At 42.2% G+C, this 20,563-nt stretch overlaps 1 pseudogene; it reads left to right on the top strand.

The window, feature by feature from the left end:
- LOC115155472 (cyclic AMP-dependent transcription factor ATF-2-like) overlaps positions 1-20,563 on the top strand; it is a 27,568-nt pseudogene extending 7,005 nt beyond the window's left edge.

Below are 20,563 nucleotides of genomic sequence, written 5' to 3'. Positions count from 1 at the left end.
GGCCACTATGGACTGCTATAAACACACTCGAGGCAGAGCTTCCTCTGGCAAGTTGATGTCACCAGCTCCTTAGGATATATTGGCCATGACTGCCATTAGAAGTCCTACGTAACATTACTGGAGAAGTCTTTGTTTTCATGTCTAATTTTATATCATACAGAATATAGTGTATTGGTTTCATACAGAATATAGGACATTGGTTTCATACAGAATACAGGACATTGGTTTCATACAGAATATAGTGAATTGGTTTCATACAGAATATAGGACATTGGTTTCATACAGAATATAGGACATTGGTTTCATACAGAATATAGGACATTGGTATCATACAGAATATAGGACATTGGTTTCGAACAGAATATAGGATATTGGTTGAATATAGAATGTTGGTTTCGCACAGAATGTAGAATGTTGGTTTCGCACAGAATGTAGAATGTTGGTTTCATGTAGAATGTTGGTTTCGCACAGAATGTAGAATGTTGGTTTCGCACAGAATGTAGAATGTTGGTTTCGCACAGAATGTAGAATGTTGGTTTCGCACAGAATGTAGAATGTTGGTTTCGCACAGAATGTATATTTTGGGACTCCTTTTTTTGTCATTGATCTATGAACATAGTAATGATTTTGGTTTCAATTCAAACATAACATCTCTACATTGCACAAAAGTTTTATCTCGTGGCTTGTGTTCTTTTCTCCCGCTAGATGCTGAAAGCAGTAGTGAGCCAGCAGCTCCCTCAGGTAACCAGTGGAGATGCTGGTGTTGTCCAGAGCAGTGCTGTGACCCACACTGCAGCCCCAGCCCTGGCTCCAACCTTGACCCCTTCCTCTGGTCCAGACCCATCACATGTCCCTGCCCCACCTGAGGAACCGTGCCCCCAGCCCCTCCATCAGCCTGCCACCTCCACCACTGTGTGTACACTACCACAACTGGCCATCAGAGGGGGCTATGCTTAGTTCGGCCATTCCACAACTACAGTCATTGAAGTACATGTATCACTGTACAGTATTACCTTGATGAATTCTACATGATATTACTCTATATCAGTGGTTCCCAAACTTTAGGACGCAGAAACCCCTGCTCTATACAACCCTCTGTGATAATGAGGGTTTGTTTTTCCATTAGATACAGTATGTTGTAGTCTCTGGGTTATAGAGCTTTGATAGTTTGGTTCTGATGTGTGCTGCTCATTCTGGTCTCTATACCAGGCGCCCCCTGCCCAGCACACCACAACCACAGGGGGCCGGCAACGCAGAGCCACCAGCGAAGACCCAGACGAGAAGAGGCGCAAGTTCCTGGAACGCAACCGAGGGGCGGTGTCCCGCTGCAGACAGAAGAGGAAGGTCTGGGTGTCTTCACTGGAGAAGAAGGCTGAGGACCTCAACTCTATGAACGGACAACTACAGGTATACTCCCAGTCGGTATTAGACAGAGGTGAGACCAAGTCACTATTATTCGAGTTTCAAGCAAGTCACCAGGTCCAAGTCTCAAGTCGAGTCCCAAGTAGAACGGGTTAAGTCTCGAGTCAAGTCCAAGTCGTGCATTCTAAGAGCAAGTCGAGTCAAGTTTTTTTTTTTTTTTTTTTTTCAAATCAAGTATCAAGTCAAGTAAAAAAAAACTGAAATCTATACTTGCGACGCTTTGTTCAAGTACAGATCTGTGTCTATGTATTGAGGCTACCAGACAGCCCTTTTCACTATTTTTATCTGTAACACATTTTGATGATGTCATTGTAAAATGACGTACTCGGAGTGACGTACAAGGTTGATGTGCTCGGAGTGTACATTTACTTACAGGTCTTGGTGATCCAATGGTGAAAGAGCCATATCATACTAAATATACAATTAGATTTACCAGATATACACGGGCAGAAGCCCAAAAGATACAGCCTCCGTATCAGGCTTAACCTGTCCTATCTGAACGAAGACAGGTAGAGGTCAAGACTGCACAGCCTCCCATTGAGAAAGCAAATGGAATCTGTCAGGAGCTCAACAGGTACATATAAGCACTTGAACCTTCCCAGGACCATACAATTACCTAATTGGAAATCGCAACCAATAAACTGGTTCTACAATGTAGAAAAGCAATTTCTAATTTCCAAATCCATTGGTACATTCATCTTAATCAGACTTAATGATTATTAATTATATTTCATCACCATTCATACATGGAATAATGTTCTCTTATTCACGTACTGACTCCAAAGCGTGACGCGCGGGCCACGTAGCCTTTTCCTATGTGCACTGAGGCGCGCACGCTCCTATTTCCCTCTGACACTAGTGACGCGCACGCCCCGTCCACCTGAGGACCTGTGTTTTTCAGCCATCTATTTCCTGTGTTTTGAGAGGTGCAAAATCCACTTGTCACTGAAACTTCTCTGGATTGATTGCTTTCACTTTGCTCCTGCGACTCTTTCATAATCTTGCTTCGGCCTGTCGTTAACTTCCCCGTTAACGTTACGACCTCAGAAATGTTTGTAATGCCATGTCAAAACATCCCGGTGGTGTTATTTCTGATCTCACAATGTAAAGTATGTATAGAGGTGTTGGTTTTTAATCCGAGGGTGTCGTGCTATCGATACACTTGTTGAGTTATGCAACAGAACGTGGCAACAGTAATTAATGAGGCAGTCTAGACAGTGCAGGTAGGCCTAGACAAGAGCATGTTTTTGCTGGTTGCAGCCCTGTCCCACCCCTTTATGTTAATGTAAGTTACCAGTGTATTTATGCAAATGAAGCACATATAATTTTCTTTATTTTTACACATTTTTTGGGGGAAAATAACTGATTACATTAGAAAATGTATATGACTGCATTATAATAAATTGTATACCTGAATTCCCACAAATCCTTGAACTCTATGAATTATTTGTCCATGCCAGGGATGTGCTTTATGTGTTATAATTCAGTCAATATCTGATGGATTTGTTGTTACGTACAGTGCCTTCAGGAAGTAGTCAATCACACCCCTTGACTTTTTCCAAATGTTGGTGAGGGAGAAAGTGTGGTGGAACAAGTATTAGCATTGTTAATTAAGTGTCTTACTATCTGGATCGAATTCTCCGTTAGCTTGCCAGAGAAATGATGAGCAACATTAGCCAACTCATCTGATCAAATAATTTAGTTTATGGTGTGAAAATTAGCTTGCTTATAAAGTCAGACAGCAACATTATAACATCAAATGAGCTAACATTAGTAACCAAACCAATTCGCTGTAGTATATACTGGTATACGACTCCTTGCCGTTCAAGTTATAACGCGTTCGTTGCTTACTGGACCCTGTCAATCTGTGTGAAATGTTAACTAGCTAACGAACTAACCGCTATCTGTTAACCACATACTGTAGAGGGAAAACATTAGTTAATTTTCAGAATGAGAGAATTGGGTGAAAATGAGGCGTTGCTTGTTAAACAGTTAAGTGTAGCTGGGAGTGTGTAAAGCTGGATGTCACTATAGAGGTGAAAGGAACACCACACACTTTCCCTCTTTCTCACTTTTGCTGGCACATTGCAGAACAGATGTCTACAGGCAGAAAGTGTATCCTAAAGATATTGTTTTTGTTACGTTGAACTAAGGGGGGATAATCTTTTTATATTTTTTTTTTACTCAGTGACCGTTTATTTTTGCACACATGTAGCCTTGTGCACTTGATCGACGTCTATAGTGGCCACTATAATAGAGCAACAATAGATTGCCTGTTTGTTTCATTCTATTCATTCTTCTACTTTAAGATGTTTTTTTCCCCAAGTGCAATATTTAGATGTGTGTGTAGTCACAAGCGTTCTATTATAAAGGCTGTCATGGCTAACTGCAATATTAGTGTATTGTTTTTTTTCTCAAGAATTCAGTGTAATTTGCAGTAAAGTCTATAGGCAACAAATAACATTGGATTGTTTTCTTTAATGTTTTTTAGCTGTGAGTTAGGTTTTTATTTTACACACACATAGCTGTGAGTAACCACTTTTTATTTTACACACAGAGACTGATCATGTAGATCATATTCTTCGTTGTTTAATTAGTTAAAACCTGCATTTCACCCTAGCAGGGATTTTGTGCATGTTTCAGTGCAAAAAGTGTCACCTTTTTGAGCCCTCACCAGTTTGCATCCCTGGTAATTACTAAAATGTCTGTACTTTAAATTGGTCTAGCCTCTATTAAGATTCATTTTGGAAATCTTTTTTTTTTGTGTGTGTTTTTTGCAGTAGCATATTGTTAGGTTCTTATTTCTCAGAGTAAATAACTCACGGACACTATAGAAGCTTTACCAAGTTTAATCATTCCCCAAAGGTTCTGTACAGCTGAAAACAGACAGCTAAAGATTTCAGACTTCACAGTTTATATGCATGCTACTTAAGACACTCCCCTTTCTCTCCAATCCTTACATGTTATGGCTCTACAGGAAGCTAATAAAGAGGGTAACAGGATTCCGAACATTTATTACTCTCTTAAGAGAATCTGTCCTCACCTCCTGACCTCAACCCCTCTTTCATCTAATACACAGATGTCCATCTGTCTCCCCTGTATCAACACATCGCTCTCCTCTCCTCCATCAAACACATTCCAAAGCCTTCTTCTTTCTTCTGAGAACCATTAACTTCTAACATAACACCTAGTCTCTTTCATTTCCTGTCATTCATTTAATATCTCAATGTTCAAAGTTTAGCACATTCCAACAATATGTATTGTATAACAAATGGCACAATTGTTATTTGTTATTTTAATTCCTCTTTTTTTTCAGGCTTGGGCTCATACTGTGTATTTTTCAGGCTTTGGCTTGTGTGTGTGTGTGTAGGCCTATGTATACACTCTGATATGGTTATGGTGTTTTGAATTAACCATCACCTTAGAAAGCACTGTCCATTTCATTGTTAGGCTTTGAAACAATATCCACAACAACCATGATTTCCACTTAGATTAACATCCAATTTTATTGGTCACATAAACATACTGTATTTATCAGATGTTATTGCGGGTGTAGCGAAATGCTTGTGTTCCTAGCTCCAACAGTGCAGTAGTATGCAACAATTTACATCAATACACACACATCTAAAAGTAGAAGAATGGAGTTAAATATAAAAATATTAGGTTGAGCTATGTCTGAGTGCCATTGACCAAAATACAGTATATACATATGAAATGAGTAAAGCAGTATGTAAACATTATTAATAAAGTGACTGGTCTTCTATTATTAAAGTGACCAGTGATTCAATGACTATGTACACAGGGCAGCAGCCTCTAATGTGCAGGGTTGAGTAACCAGGTGGTAGTCGGCTAGTGATGGGTATTTAACAGTCTGATGTCTTTGAGATAAAAGCTGTCGGTCCCAGCTTTGATGCACCTGTACTGACCTCGCCTGCTGGATGCTAGCAGGGTGAACAGGCCATGGCTTGGGTGGTTGATGTCCTTAATGATCTTTTTGGCCTTCCTGTGACATCGGGTGCTGCTTTAGGCATACCACACCACCCACACCACCCTCTGCAGAGCCCTGCGGTTGCGGGGGGTGCAGTTGCCGTACCAGGCGGTGATACAGCCCGACAGGATGCTCTCAATTGTGCATCTGTAAAAGTTTGTGAGGGTCTTAGGGGCCATGCCGAATTTCTTCAGCCTCCTGAGTAACCTGTTGTTGAACTTCTTTCTTCAAATTGATCAATCACAGTGAGGTGAGTTTTAAAATCACATACCGTTTTTATGATGTGTTTGATTGCATTGATGTCAGAGTGGTTAGAGGGACAATAGAGCCCTGAGTACCAGGCCATTAGGACCTGATGGTAGTTAGCGAGTTGGGTACTACCAACGCATGTCCAGAGTGCATAAGAGGAGATAACCGTGACTCAACAGTCACGTGGAATTTTACTGCGGTCATGACTGCCGGTGTGGTGGTAATACAGTCACCGCAAAAGCCCTATATAGGTATGCTTGTAATTGTTAAGGACTGGGGAGTTTTTAAGGATAAAAAAAATAAACAGAATGGAGCCAAGCACAGGCAAAATCCTAGAGGAAAACCTGGTTCAGTCTGCTTTCCACCAGACACTGGGAGATGAATTCACCTTTCAGCGGGACAATAACATTAAACAGAAGGCCAAATCTACACCGGAGTTGCTTACCAAGAAGATAGTGAATGTTCCTGAGTGGCTGAGTTACAGTTTTGACTTAAATCTACTTGAAAATCTATGGCAAGATCTGAAAATGGTTGTCAAGCAATGATCAACAACCAAAATGTTTTAGTAAAATTCTTACAGTACCAGTCAAAAGTTTGGACACATCTACTCATTCCAGGGTTTTTCTTTATTTTTACTATTTTTTTACTTTGTAGAGTAATAGTGAAGACCAAAACTATGAAATAACACATGGAATCATGTATTAACCGAAAAAGTTAAACTAATCAAAATATGTTATATTTGAGATTCTTCAAAGTAGCCATCCTTTGCGCACTCTTGGCATTCTCTCAACCAGCTTCATGAGGTAGTCACCTAGAATGCATTTAAATTAACAGGTGTGCCTTGTTAAAAGTACATTTGTGGAATTTCATTCCTTAATGCATTTGAGACAATCAGTTGTGTTGTGACCAGGTAGGAGTGGTATACAGAAGAAGGCCCTATTTTGTAAATATTGTGGCAAGAACAGCTCAAATATGCAAAGAGAAATGACAGTCCATCATTACTTTAAGACATGAAGGACAGTCATTGCGGAAAATTTCAAAAACTTTGAGATTCTTCAAGTGCAGTTGCAAAAACCATCAAGCGCTATGATGAAACTGGCTCTCATGAGGACCGCCACAGGAAAGGAAGACCCAGAGTTACCTCTGCTGCAGAGGATATGTTCATTAGAGTTACCAGCCTCAGAAATTGCAGCCCAAATAAATTATTTTCAGAGTTCAAGTAACAGAGACATCTCAACACTAACTGTTCAGAGGAGACTGCGTGAATCAGGCCTTCATGGTCGAATTGCTCCAAAGAAACCACTACTAAAGGGCACCAATAAGAAGAGACTTGCATAGGCCAAGAAACACGAGCAGTGGACATTTTAGACCAGTGAAAATCATTCCTTTGAACAGATGAGTCCAAATTTGAGATTTTTGGTTCTAACCGCCGTGTCTTTGTGAGATGCAGAGTAGGTGATCAGATGATCTCTTAACCAGCATGGCGACCACAGCATACTGCAGCGATACGCCATTCCATCTGGTTTGTTTTTCAACAGGACAATGACCCAACACATCTCCAAGCTCTGTAAGGACTGTTTGACCAAGAAGGAGAGTGATGGAGTGCTGCATCAGATGACCTGGCCTCCACGATCACCCGACCTTAAGCCAATTGAGATGGTTTGGGATGAGTTGGACCGCAGAGTGAAGGAAAAGCAGCCAACAAGTGCTCAGCATATGTGGGAACTCCTTCAAGACTGTTGAAAAAGCATTCCAGGTAAAGCTGGTTGAGAGAATGCTAAGACTGTGCAAAGCTGTCTCCAAGGCATAGGGTGGCTACTTTGAAGAATCTGAAATATTAAATATATTTTGATTTTATTACTTTTTTTGGTTTATACATGATTCCATAGGTGTTATTTCATAGCTTGGATGTCTACACTATTATTCTACAATGTAGAAAATATTAAAAATAAAGAACACTTGAATGAGTATGTCTCAACTTTTGAATGGTAAATTAGATGTATGTATTTTCAATTAATTTGCAAAAATTAAAACGTTTTCTCTTTGTCGTTATGGGGAATTCTGTGTAGATTGGTAAAGAAAATTATCATATTGAATCCATTTTCAGTCTGTGACCCACCAAAATATGGAATAAATCAAGGGATGTGAATCATTTCTGAAGGCACTGTACATGGACTGGTTCCCACAATTTCCCACCCTCCCATGCTGAATAGCCTGAAGCAACAGAGATCAACTCGCTGGCTCTAGTTCCGTACGTGGGAGTAAACTACAGTCGTAGCAAAAGTTTTGAGAATGACACAAATATTAATTTTCACAAAGTCTGCTGCCTCAGTTTGTACGATGGCAATTTGCATATACTCCAGAATGTTATGAAGAGTGATCAGATGAATTGAAATTAATTGCAAAGTCCCTCTTTGCCATGCAAATGAACTGAATCCCCCAAAACATTTCCACTGCATTTCAGCCCTGCCACAAAAGGACCAGCTGACATCATGTCAGTGATTCTCTCGTTAACACAAGTGTGAGTGTTGACGAGGACAAGGCTGGAGATCACTCTGTCATGCTGATTGAGTTCGAATAACAGACTGGAAGCTTCAAAAGGAGGGTGGTGCTTGGAATCATTGTTATTTCTCTGTCAACCATGGTTACCTGCAAGGAAACACGTGCCGTCATCATTGCTTTGCACAAAAAGGGCTTCACAGGCAAGGATATTGCTGCCAGTAAGATTGCACCTAAATCAACCATTTATCGGGTCATCAAGAACTTCAAGGCGAGCAGTTCAATTGTTGTGAAGAAGGCTTCAGGGCACCCAAGAAAGTCCAGCAAGCGCCAGGACCGTCTCCTAAAGTTGATTCAGCTGCGGGATCAGGGCACCACCAGTACAGAGCTTGCTCAGGAATGGCAGCTGGCAGGTGTGAGTGCATCTGCACGCACAGTGAGGCAAATACTTTTGGAGGATGGCCTGGTGTCAAGAAGGGCAGCAAAGAAGCCACTTCTCTCCAGGAAAAACATCAGGGACAGACTGATATTCAGCAAAAGGTACAGGGATTGGACCGCTGAGGACTGGGGTAAAGTCATTTTCTCTGAATCCCCTTTCCGATTGTTTGGGGCATCCGGAAAAAAGCTTGTCTGGAGAAGACAAGGTGAGCGCTACCATCAGTCCTGTGTCATGCCAACAGTAAAGCATCCTGAGACCATTCATGTCTGGTGTTGCTTCTCAGCCAAGGGAGTGGGCTCACTCACAATTTTGCCTAAGAACACAGCCATGAATAAAGAATGGTACCAACACATCTTCCGAGAGCAACTTCTCCCAACCATCCAGGAACAGTTTGGTGATGAACAATGCCTTTTCCAGCATGATGGAGCACCTTGCCATAAGGCAAAAGTAATAACTAAGTGGCTCGGGGAACAAAACATTGATATTTTGGGTCCATGGCCAGGAAACTCCCCAGACCTTAGCCCCATTGAGAACTTGTGGTCAATCCTCAAGAGGCCGGTGGACAAACAAAAACACACAAGTTCTGACAAACTCCAAGCATTGATTATACAAGAATGGGCTGCCATCAGTCAGGATGTGGCCCAGAAGTTAATTGACAGCATGCCAGTGTAGATTGCAGAGGTCTTGAAAAAGAAGGGTCAACACTGCAAATATTGACTCTGCATCAACTTCATGTAATTGTCAATAAAAGCCTTTGACACTTATGAAATGCTTGTAATTATACTTCAGTATTCCATAGTAACATCTGACAAAAATATATAGACACTTAAGCAGCAAACTTTGTGGAAATTTAATATTTGTGTCATTCTCAAAACTTTTGGCCACGACTGTATAGGCTAGATCTGGATTTTTTTACCTGGTTTGATGTGGCGTACTGCATTAGCATAGAATAGCCCCCGCGATTTTTATGCAACTTTTCAGAGAAGTCAGGAACCAATATACACAGGCAGTTAGGAAAGCAAAGGCTAGCTTTTTCAAACAGAAATGTACATCCTGTTGCACTAACTCCACTGTAAAGTCCATGGAGAATAAGAGCACCTCCTCTCAGCTGCCCGCTGCACTGAGGCTAGGAAACACTGTCACCACTGATAAATCCACTAGATTTGAGAATTTCAATGAGCGTTTTTATACAGCTGGCCATGCTTTCCACCTGGCTACCCCTACCCCGGTCAACAGCCCTGCACCCCCCACAGCAACTTGCCCAAGCCTCCCCCATTTCTTCTTCACCCAAATCCAGATAGCTGATGTTCTGAAAGATCTGCAAAATCTGGATCCCTACAAATCAACCGGGCTAGACAATCTGAACCCTCTCTTTCTAAAATGATCAGCCGAAATTGTTGCAACCCCTACTACTAGCCTGTTCAACCTATCTTTCGTATCGTCTGAGATCCCCAAAGATTGGAAAGCTGCCACGGTCATCCCCCTTTTCAAAGGGGGAGACACGCTAGACCCAAACTGCTACAGACATATCTATCCTACCCTGTCTTTCTAAGGTCTTTTGAAAGCCAAGTTAACAAACAGATCACAGACCATTTCGAATCCCACCGTACCTTCTCCGCTATGTAATCAGGTTTCCGAGCTGGTCATGGGTGCACCTCACCCACGCTCAAGGTCCTAAATGATATCATAACCGCCATCGATAAGAGACAATACTGTGCAGCCGTATTCATCGACCTGGCCAAGTATTTCGACTCTGTCAATCACCACATTCATATCGGCAGACTCAACAGCCTTGGTTTCTCAAATGACTGCCTCGCCTGGTTCACCAACTACTTCTCAGAGTTCAGTGTGTCAAATCGGAGGGCCTGTTGTCTGGACCTCTGGCAGTCACTATGGGGTGCCACAGGGTTCAATTCTCGGGCCGACTCTCTTCTCTGTATACATCAATGATGTCGCTCTTGCTGCTGGTGATTTACTGATCCACCTCTACGCAGATGACACCATTCTGTATACTTCTGGCCCTTCTTTGGACACTGTGTTAACTAACCTCCAGACGAGCTTCAATGCCATACAACTCTCCTTCCGTGGCCTCCAACTGCTCTTAAATGCAAGTAAAACTAAATGCATGCTCTTCATCCGATCGCTGCCCGCGCCTGCCCGCCCGTCCAGCATCACTACTCTGGACGGTTCTGACATATGAGGACAACTACAAATACCTAGGTGTCTTGTTAGACTGTGAACTCTCCTTCCAGACTCACATTAAGAATCTCCAATCCAAAATTAGATCTAGAATCGGCTTCCTATTTTGCAACAAAGCATCCTTCATTCATGCTGCCAAACATACCCTCGTCAAACTGACTGTCCTGCCGATCCTTGACTTCGGCGATGTCATTTACAAAATAGCCTCCAACACTCTACTCAGCAAACTGGATGCAGTCTATCACAGTGCCATGCGTTTTATCCACCGCTGCGACCTGTATGCTCTCGTTGGCTGGTCCTTGCTTCATATTTGTTGCCAAACCCACTGGCTCCAGGTCATCTACAATTCTTTGCTAGGTAAAGCCCCGCCTTATCTCAGCTCACTGGTCACCATAGCAGCACCCACCCGTAGCACGTGCTCCAGTGGGTATATTTCACTGGTCACCCCCAAAGCCAATTCCTCCTTTGTCCGCCTTTCCTTCCAGGTCTCTGCTGCCAATGACTAGAGCGATTTGCAAAAATCCCTGAAGCTGGAGACTCATATCTCCCTCACTAACTTTAAGCATCAGCTGTCAGAGCAGCTCACAGATCACTGCACCTGTACATAGCTCATCTGTAAATAGCCCATCCAACTACCTCATCCCCATAATGTTATTTATTTAAAAATGTTTGCTCCTTTGCACCCCAGTATCTCTACTTGCACATTCATCTTCTGCACATATATCACTCCAGTGTTTAATTGCTAAATTGTAATTATTTCTCCACTATGGCCTATTTATTGCCTTACCTCCCTTATCTTACCTCATTTGCACACGCTGTGTATAGACTTTTTCTATTGTGTTATTGACTGTATGTTTGTTTATTCCATGTGTAACTCTGTGTTGTGTCGCACTGCTTTGCTTTATCTTGGCCAGGTCACAGTTGTAAATGAGAACTTGTTCTCACCTAGCCTACCTGGTTAAATAAAGGTGAAATAAATAAATAAAAATGTAATGTAAGTGCCTTAATGTGTTTGGACCCCAGGCTGCTCTAAATCCACGTAGTCACCTTGAGTGTAATGTTGCCTCTCTTTACGGCATGCTGAATCCCTCACTCCCACAGGGAGTAATGACACAGGAGTGTTACTCTCAGCAGAATCCACAAAGTTTTGCTGACATTCCGAAGACCTCTGACAATTGTGTTGTTTATAGCCAGTAAACTGACGTAATTATTATAATAATTTACAACGTCCTTTATTCACCTGCCATCCATTATCCAGTTACCTTTCCCAGTGTCTGTTCTTCTTCATGGTGGGGTGAATAGGAGGTAATGTAATGGTTGTATGGACCTCTCATACAGACTGGTGTGAGGTAATGTAATGGTTGTATGGACCTCTCATACAGACTGGTGTGAGGTAATGTAATGGTTGTATGGACCTCTCATACAGACTGGTGTGAGGTAATGTAATGGTTGTATGGACCTCTCATACAGACTGGTGTGAGGTAATGTAATGGTTGTATGGACCTCTCATACAGACGGGTGTGAGGTAATGTAATGGTCATATGTACCAGACAAGGAGAAAGACATGACTTGTGGTGTAATGAGGTTCTTTCTTTTTGTCAAATAAAATCATTATGGTTTTGGTCCTGGGAAAATAGTAGCTGAAGTCCTTTCACTTTTCAGAACTGGGAAACGGGTGTATGCTGGCTGATGGTTTGGCAGGTCGTGCTCCTCATAAGGTTAGGGATCGTGAAGGTTTAGCCTCTGTTTCAGAGACATGGTATACCAATGGTTATCAGACCCAAGTTCCGGTATGTACAGTGCATCTGGAAAGTATTCAGACCCCTTGACTTTTTCCACATTTTGTTACGTTACAGCCTTATTCTAAAATGGATTAAATAGTTTTTTCCCCCCCTTCATCAATCTACACACAATACCCATAATGAAAAAGCAAAGACAGGTTTTCAAAATTAAAACACTTAAATATCACATTTACATAAGTATTCAGCCCCTTTTACTCAGTACTTTGTTGCAGAACCTTTGGCAGCGATTACAGCCTCGTGTCTTCTTGGTTATGACGCTACAAGCTTGGCACAACTGAATTTGGGGAGTTTCTCCCATTCTTCTCTGCAGATTCTCTCAAGCTCTGTCAGGTTGGATGGGGAGCGTCACTGCACAGCTATTTTCAGGTCTCTCCAGAGATGTTAGATTTGTGACATCGGCTTTATAAATAAATTTGATTGATCAGGTTCAAGTCCGGGCTCTGGCTGGGCTCTGTCAGAGTGACCATCGGGTTCTTGGTCACCTCCCTGACCAAGGCCTTCTCCCCTGATTGCTCAGTTTGGCCGGGCGGCCAGCTCTGGCTCAAGGACATTCAGAGACTTGTACTCATGCCAGTCCTGCATTGTCTTGGCTGTGTGCTTAGGGTCATTGTCCTGTTGGAAGGTGAACCTTTGCCCCAGTCTGAGATCCTGATTGCTCTGGAGCAGGTTTTCATCAAGGATCTCTCTGTACTTTACTCTGTTCATCTTTTACCCGATCCTGACTAGTCTCCCAGTCCCTGCCACTGAAAAACATCCCCACAGCATGATGCTGCCACCACCATACTTCACCGTAGGGATGGTGCGAGCTATCCTCCAGACGTGAGGCTTGGCATTCAGCCCAAAGAGTTTAATCTTGGTTTCATCAGGCCAGAGAATCTTGTTTCTCATGGGCTGAGAGTCCTTTAGGTGCCTTTTTGGCAAACTCCAAGCGGGCTGTCATGTGCCTTTTGCTGTGGAGTTGCTTCCGTCAGGCCACTCTACCATAAAGGCCTGATTGGTGGAGTGCTGCAGAGATGGTTGTCCTTCTGGAAGGTTCTCCCATCTCCAGAGGAACTCTGGAGCTCTGTCAGAGTGAACATAGGGTTCTTGGTCACCTCCCTGACCAAGGTCCTTCTCCCCTGATTGTTCAGTTTGGCCAGCTCTAGGAAGATGAGGGTGGTTCCAAACTTCTTCCATTTAAGAATGATGGAGGCCACTGTGTTTTTGGGGACATTCAGTGCTGCAGAAATGTTTTGGTACCCTTCAACAGATCTGTGCTTCGACACAATCCTGTCTCGGAGCTCTACGGACAATTCCTTCGACTTCATGGCTTATTTTATTGAAGTGTTTCAGCTGTGGGATAGAATAACGCTGTAACGTAACAAAATGTGGAAAAAGTCAATGGGTCTGAATACTTTCCTAATGTACTCTGTCTGTATGAGGGTGTTTTATTGATTGTGTGTTGTCTGTTTCCCCTCTGACAGAATGAAGTCACCCTGCTGAGAAATGAAGTGGATCAGCTGAAGCATCTTCTTCTGGCTCATAAAGATTGTCCTGTAACCGCCAAGAAGAAGAAATCTGCCTATCACAGTGAGTAATGTTCCATTACCCTCGCCCCGGGGCCGCCCGCTAAATACATCCAAAACCAGCCCTGCTAACCGCTCGCCAGAGGGACACGTCTCACTCATCGCCTAGCCCAACACCTCCTGAGCTATCGACACATAAGGCCGTCCTCTCTTTGAAAAACTTCTGAGAAATTGAGCTATTCGTATGCCTTTTTGTATCCAGGCAAGTCATGTGTTTTGAGGTGTCATATTGTTTTAAATGTGGTTTTCCTTCATCTTTATGGAAGCCTACATGAGTAAAGGCATTAGCAGATATACGTTAAGCTCCACGTCTTTAGGTTTTTATTCTTTAATGATGCAAGTCTGCCATATCCAGCCTCTTCATTTCAATTTGCTGTTGTCAGTAGAACGGGCTGTTGGGAGACGATGGTTGACTCACTTTGCCCAGCAGTGCCTGTTTCTCAGGTTTTCTCTTGTTGTAAAACTTATTGGCTGCCAGGTTTCACCAGTCATTGTGTAAGCACTTCTGTAAGAACATGCTGTTATACTTTTTCATTTCCACCATTTCAGCCCCATTTGCCTCTGTATTTTAGAATCTAGATTTTTTTTTGTCAGTTCAGCTTTGAGCTCATACCTCACCATCTCTCTTTGATGGGTCAATATGCAGAATGTGTAATGTAGAGCCACGTCTGGATTGGATTGACAATGATTTCCTCCAAGATGAGTCCATTATTGCTGAGAGGAGAGCTTGACCAGACTGTGGAGCTTTCTCAGTGAGAGGTGCCGCAGCTCTGCTGTTCATTCTGCATTCCTATTGTTAACCATAGCTGACACACCTTGTGCTTATTCTGGGACTGATGGCTGAATGGCTCCCAGGCTGTATTGACCTGTCACAGACGGGAATCATTTGGTTGTCTGAGATTGTTTCGACTACGATTTGCGGATGAATTGGGTCATCTTTTGGTGCGGTAGGTAGCCTAGTGGTTAGAGCTGTTGGGCCAGTAACCGAAAGGTTTCTAGATTGAATCCCCGAGCTGACAAGGTAAACATCTGTTGTTCTGCCCCTGAACAAGGCAGTTAACCCACTGTTCCTAGACCGTCATTGTAAATAAGAATTTGTTCTTAACTGACTTGGCTAGTTAAATAAAGGTAAAATAAAAATAATCTTTCTCAGGTATGTAGAATGTGCCCCCAGCTTCTTAGACCTCTGTGAAGGATGATCCCTTACAGCTAGTTGATACAGTGGAGATAACAGCCTAGACTCATCCTGTTACTTTACGGAAGCATTCTATTTTTGAAAGGTGAGGTTGCGGTAGATGACATCAGCCTGTACATACTCTACTATACTGTCAATACTGTGGCAACAAAAGGCAGCATCCTCCCTTATGTCTGGTAATGTTTCATTATCCAGCCCCAGGCTCCCAGCATCCTCCGTCTCTGTCTGGTAACGTTTCATTTTCTATCCCCAGGCTCCCAGCATCTTTCATCTCTGTCCTGTAATATGTTTCATTATCCATCCCCAGGCTCCCAGCATCTTTCATCTCTGTCCTGTAATATGTTTCATTATCCATCCCCAGGCTCAGGTCCAGGCACTCAGCTACAGCAGGTGGGAGGAAATTACCCAGCCTACCCTACAAACATACCAGGCCGTGCTTCCTCTTGGCACATCAAATTGTCCATCTGCTTCTGGTGAAAACCACACAGAGCTGTCCATCTGCTTCTGGTAAAAATCACATCAGAAATAATGTAAAGAGCTGCTTAGGGGAACCAGTAAAGCTGCGTATGATAAAATATCAGCATTCCGCTCCTGTGCTTAATGCCATTAAGAGTAATAATACACAATGGAATATAGTACAAAAAGACCAGGCTGATTTACTCTGGGATCAGCCTTATGATTTACTCTGGGAGCAGCCTTATGATTTACTCTGGGATCAGCCTTATGATTTACTCTGGGAGCAGCCTTATGATTTACTCTGGGAGCAGCCTTATGCAGGGACAAATTCCGAGTGATTTGCACTAAATCACCTGATCAAAGTGTAGTCAGTACGAAGGCAACGGGAGCCCTCCCACACAGAGGGCCTTTTTAAATGGAATTTTATTGCAACTTTACGTATTATGGGGTCTGTATCTTACGTTCTCAAATACCAAGCCCAATCGTTAATTACCTAGTGCCATTTCAACTGACTACATATCATTAGCTATATTAATTATCATTAGTGGTCTTCCTCATTCCTTTGAGTCAGAGCATGATTGTGACAGGATTTATTTTCATCAGGATCCAGTTAATTCAATACAACTGCCTAGCAGTTGGTGGCATTTCGAGATTAAGTCTTGTGTACTTTCCAGTGTGAGCATAATTAAAATCTGTCGCTACAGTAGTTGGCAAGGTAGGAAAAAACTAATGAGAATGCAGTGAGGATTGGGAATCACTGCCACATGCCCCAGAATGTAACGTCCCCTTATGACTTTGGTTTAAATTGACATTGTAATTTAACTTTAATTAAAGGCAAAAATTGTAAGAGGCATTGGCAAAATAGGCCTAGGATTGTACATACAGTGCATTCGGAAAGTATTCAGACCCCTTGACGACTTCCACATTTTGTAACATTACAGCCATATTCTAAAATGTATTAAATAAATACAAATCCTCAGGAAACTTGGCGCCATCCCTACGGTGAAGCATGGTGGTGGTAGCATCATGCTGTGGGGATGTTTTTCAGCAGCAGGGACTGGGAGACTAGTCAGGATCGAGGGAAAGATGAACAGTGAAAAATACAGAGAGATCCTTGATGGAAACCTGCTCCAGAGCGCTCAGCACCTCAGACTGGGGTGAAGGTTCACCTTCTAACAGGACAACAACCCTAAGCATACAGCCAAGACAACACAGGAGTGGCTTTGGGACAAGTTTCTGAATGTCCTTGAGAGGCCCAGCCAGACCCCGACCTTGAACCCGATCGAACATCTCTGGATTGACCTGAAAATAGCTGTGCAGCGACGCTCCCCATCTAACCTGACAGAGCTTGAGAAGATCTGCAGAGAAGAATGGGAGAAACTCTCCAAATACAGGTGTGCCATGCTTGGCAAGCGGTACTGGAGCACCAAGTCTAGGACCAATAGGCTTCTCAACAGTTTTTACCCCCAAGCCATAAGATTCCTGAACTGGTAATGAAATGGCTACCTGGAATATTTGCCTACCCGGACTATTTTTTACTGTTGTTTTTTATTTCTTTACTTATCTATTGTTTACGAAATACCTATTTTTTACTTAAAAATTGCATTGTTGGTTAGGACCTGTTGTATTCGGCGCACGTGATAAATAAACTTTGGTTTGATTTGTTGCTTCATACACAAGAAGACTCGAGGCTGTAATTGCTGCCAAAGGTGCATCAATAAATTACTGAGTAAAGTGTCTGAATACCTATGTAAATGTTACATTTCAGTTTTTTATTTTTAATACATTTTCAAAATGTGGAAAAAATCAATGTGTCTGAAAACTATCACAACTAGCACACCAAGACAGTCGTGAAGAGGGCACGACAAAACCTGTTCCCCCTCAGGAGACTGAAAAGGTTTTGCATGGGTCCTCAGATCCTCAAAGGGTTCTACAGCTGCACCATCGAGCACATCTTGACTGGTTGCATCACTGCCTGGTATGGCAACTGCTCGGCCTCCGACCACAAGGCACTACAGAGGGTAGTGCCAACGGCCCAGTACATCACTGGGGCCAAGCTTCCTGCCATCCAGGACCTCTATACCAGGCAGTGTCAGAGGAAGGCCCTGAAAATTGTCAGACTCCAGCCACTCTAGTCATAGACTGCTCTCTCTGCTACTGCACGGCAGGCGGTACCAGAGCGCCAGGTCTAGGTCCAAGAGGCTTCTAAACAGCTTCTACCCCCAAGCCATAAGACTCCAGTACTTCTAGTCACATGGCTACCCAGACTATTTGCAGTGCCCCCCTCCACCCCCTCTTTACACCACTGCTACTCTCTGTTGTCATCTATGCATACTCACTTTAATAACTCTACCTACATGTACATACTACCTCAACTAACCGTTGCCCTCGCACATTGACTCTGTACCGGTACCCCCCTGTATATAGTCTCGCTACTGTTATTTTACTGCTGCTCTTTAATTACTTGTTACTTTTATCTCTTCTTTTTTTTTTTTACTTCACTGTTGGTTTAGGGCTTGTAAGGAAGCATTTCACTGTAAGGTGTTGTATTCGGCGCATGTGACAAATACAATTTGATTTGATAATCTGAAGTACCCAAACAGGCCACTGATAAAATTCCTTTTTTTTTTTTTAAAGTTCTATATTTTTTTTGTAGTTGACTGATGAACTTTAAAAGTTTCCAGTAATATATCCTGCCTTAGTAACCCTACTCATGATCCTGTTTTAGAATATCAGCATAGTGTATTGAAATAAGCTATGCATTTTGATTAATTGTTGGACTTTAGCAAGCACTATTGCTGCAGTAGATGTACTGTATAAAACGTGATGATCAAACCACAAAGCCAAAATTGGCTTTTTTAAACACACTGTGGCTCAGTGTGCGTATGTGTGTTCGCAGCGTCTGAGGAGAACAGCTATGAGGAGATGTCAGTCCCAGACTCCCAGAGGCCATCCAGCACAGCTCCGTCAGCATATCCAACAGAGTCAGCACCTCCTCCATGACCCCTGCGGCCTCCGCCCCTGCTTCAGCCCACGTCCCAACCACAGCAGCCCAGAGCACAGAGGAAGACCAGCCACAGGGGGGTGCCTCCCTGTTCACCACCCAGACTCAGCCCTCAGGAAGCTGATCAACCCCACCGCACCACAGGCAGTGGCCCACCCTCACTGGGGAAAGGAACTCTCACTCCGTGTCAGTTTGGACTATACTGTTTCCTTTTTCTTTTGACTTTTTAAACTTGTCTAATAAAACAATTTAATTTTTAATGGAGAGCGAGCATTTCCTGTCTTTTGATTTTCTTGAAATGCAACATTCCTGAAAATGCAACGTTCCTGAAAAACAACACGATCGTTTGTGGAAAATTGGTAAATATGCGAGAGAAAAAAGCATTTTAGGAAATTGTTGAAAATGGAACTGATTGTCTTTTTCTCTTGTATTTATTTAATTTATTGACTGTATACCCATACTTTTTGTTTTGGACCTCTGTGACCTATGAAGTTGTAATGACTCAATCAGTGCTTTGTCAATGAGACTTTTCCAAAGTGTATTGTGGCTCACTTGGAATGTATTTGGTTTTTAATGTCCCTTTATAAGTATCTTATGAAGAGATATAAGAAACTTATTGTTTGGCCTTTTCCATTTTGCACATAATGAAAGATAAGAGCTTACCTTTTGTAGTGTTTGACTGTTCATGCAAAGTACTGGCAGTGTTAAGAGGTAGATTTAAATACCTGTCTCATTACAAAACTTCAGTGGTTTAATTAGATTTTAACAGGCAACTTTTTTTGTGAGTGACTAGGTTAGCTGCATCTGCCGGTAGCATAATGTGGTTTGAATGTTCGGAGATTCCGCCACTTGTAAAATAGTCTTCTTCGGGGGAAGCTTGGGTAGAATTCTGTGTGTATTCTTTAACCAACATTCCAGCTGTAGTCTGATTGTTCCATGAAGCAGTGATTGTAGGAATGCAGTACATTTTACATTACACAAACATGTTGATGTTGACTTAACCATGTGCCGTTACTGTTATTCATCACACAGGGCGTTTCCATGTACATAATTGCTTGGTATAGAGATATCATGCTTCTGAGTAATGTTTCTGCTTACGAAGTGACAGTCTATTGCTTTCATGTTTGACCCTGAACACTCTTGAGGAAATATTAGTTACTCCTTGAGATAAGAATATGACACTTTTAGGAAACATTATAAATAACATTATTACTGATACATTATCTTTCCAGATGTAATGAGTTTTTTTTATAGAATAGTTTTACTATTTTATCTTAAGAACTTTTATTTTTTTTGATCAATGAAAGATCAACTTGAGGAACCTTTTATTGGCCTGCAGCCTAACACTAAGGCTCTGTACTTCTGTTGTTGTACAGTACCTTTAAAAACATTGAACCACATACCGCCGCACCAGAAACTTAACGAGGAATCCAGGATGTATGTTTTAAGTCTGTTCCTCATTTAAAGTACTCTCACTGTTGTGTGCTCTCACTGTTGTGTGCTCTCTCTGCATGATTAAATCATTATTTGAGATAATTAAACTGTTACTAAATAATGTCTGTCAAGAAGTAACATTGAACCTGTTTCACCTTGAGTTGTAACTAAATGGTCCCAATTTTATAAAACATTTTGTCACCTCTGCTTAACTGATTAAAAGGTGTGTGAAATTGTGATGGCAGTAAACTTGTGAAAGGTATGTGTGAAGTGTTATAAATGAATAAGATGTAAAAAAATATTTTAATCCC

Source organism: Salmo trutta, chromosome 20 (genome assembly GCF_901001165.1).
Source record: "Salmo trutta chromosome 20, fSalTru1.1, whole genome shotgun sequence".
Taxonomy (NCBI): domain Eukaryota; kingdom Metazoa; phylum Chordata; class Actinopteri; order Salmoniformes; family Salmonidae; genus Salmo; species Salmo trutta.
The sequence above is the reverse complement of the archived record's forward strand: the minus strand, read 5'-3'. Positions and strand labels throughout refer to the sequence as shown.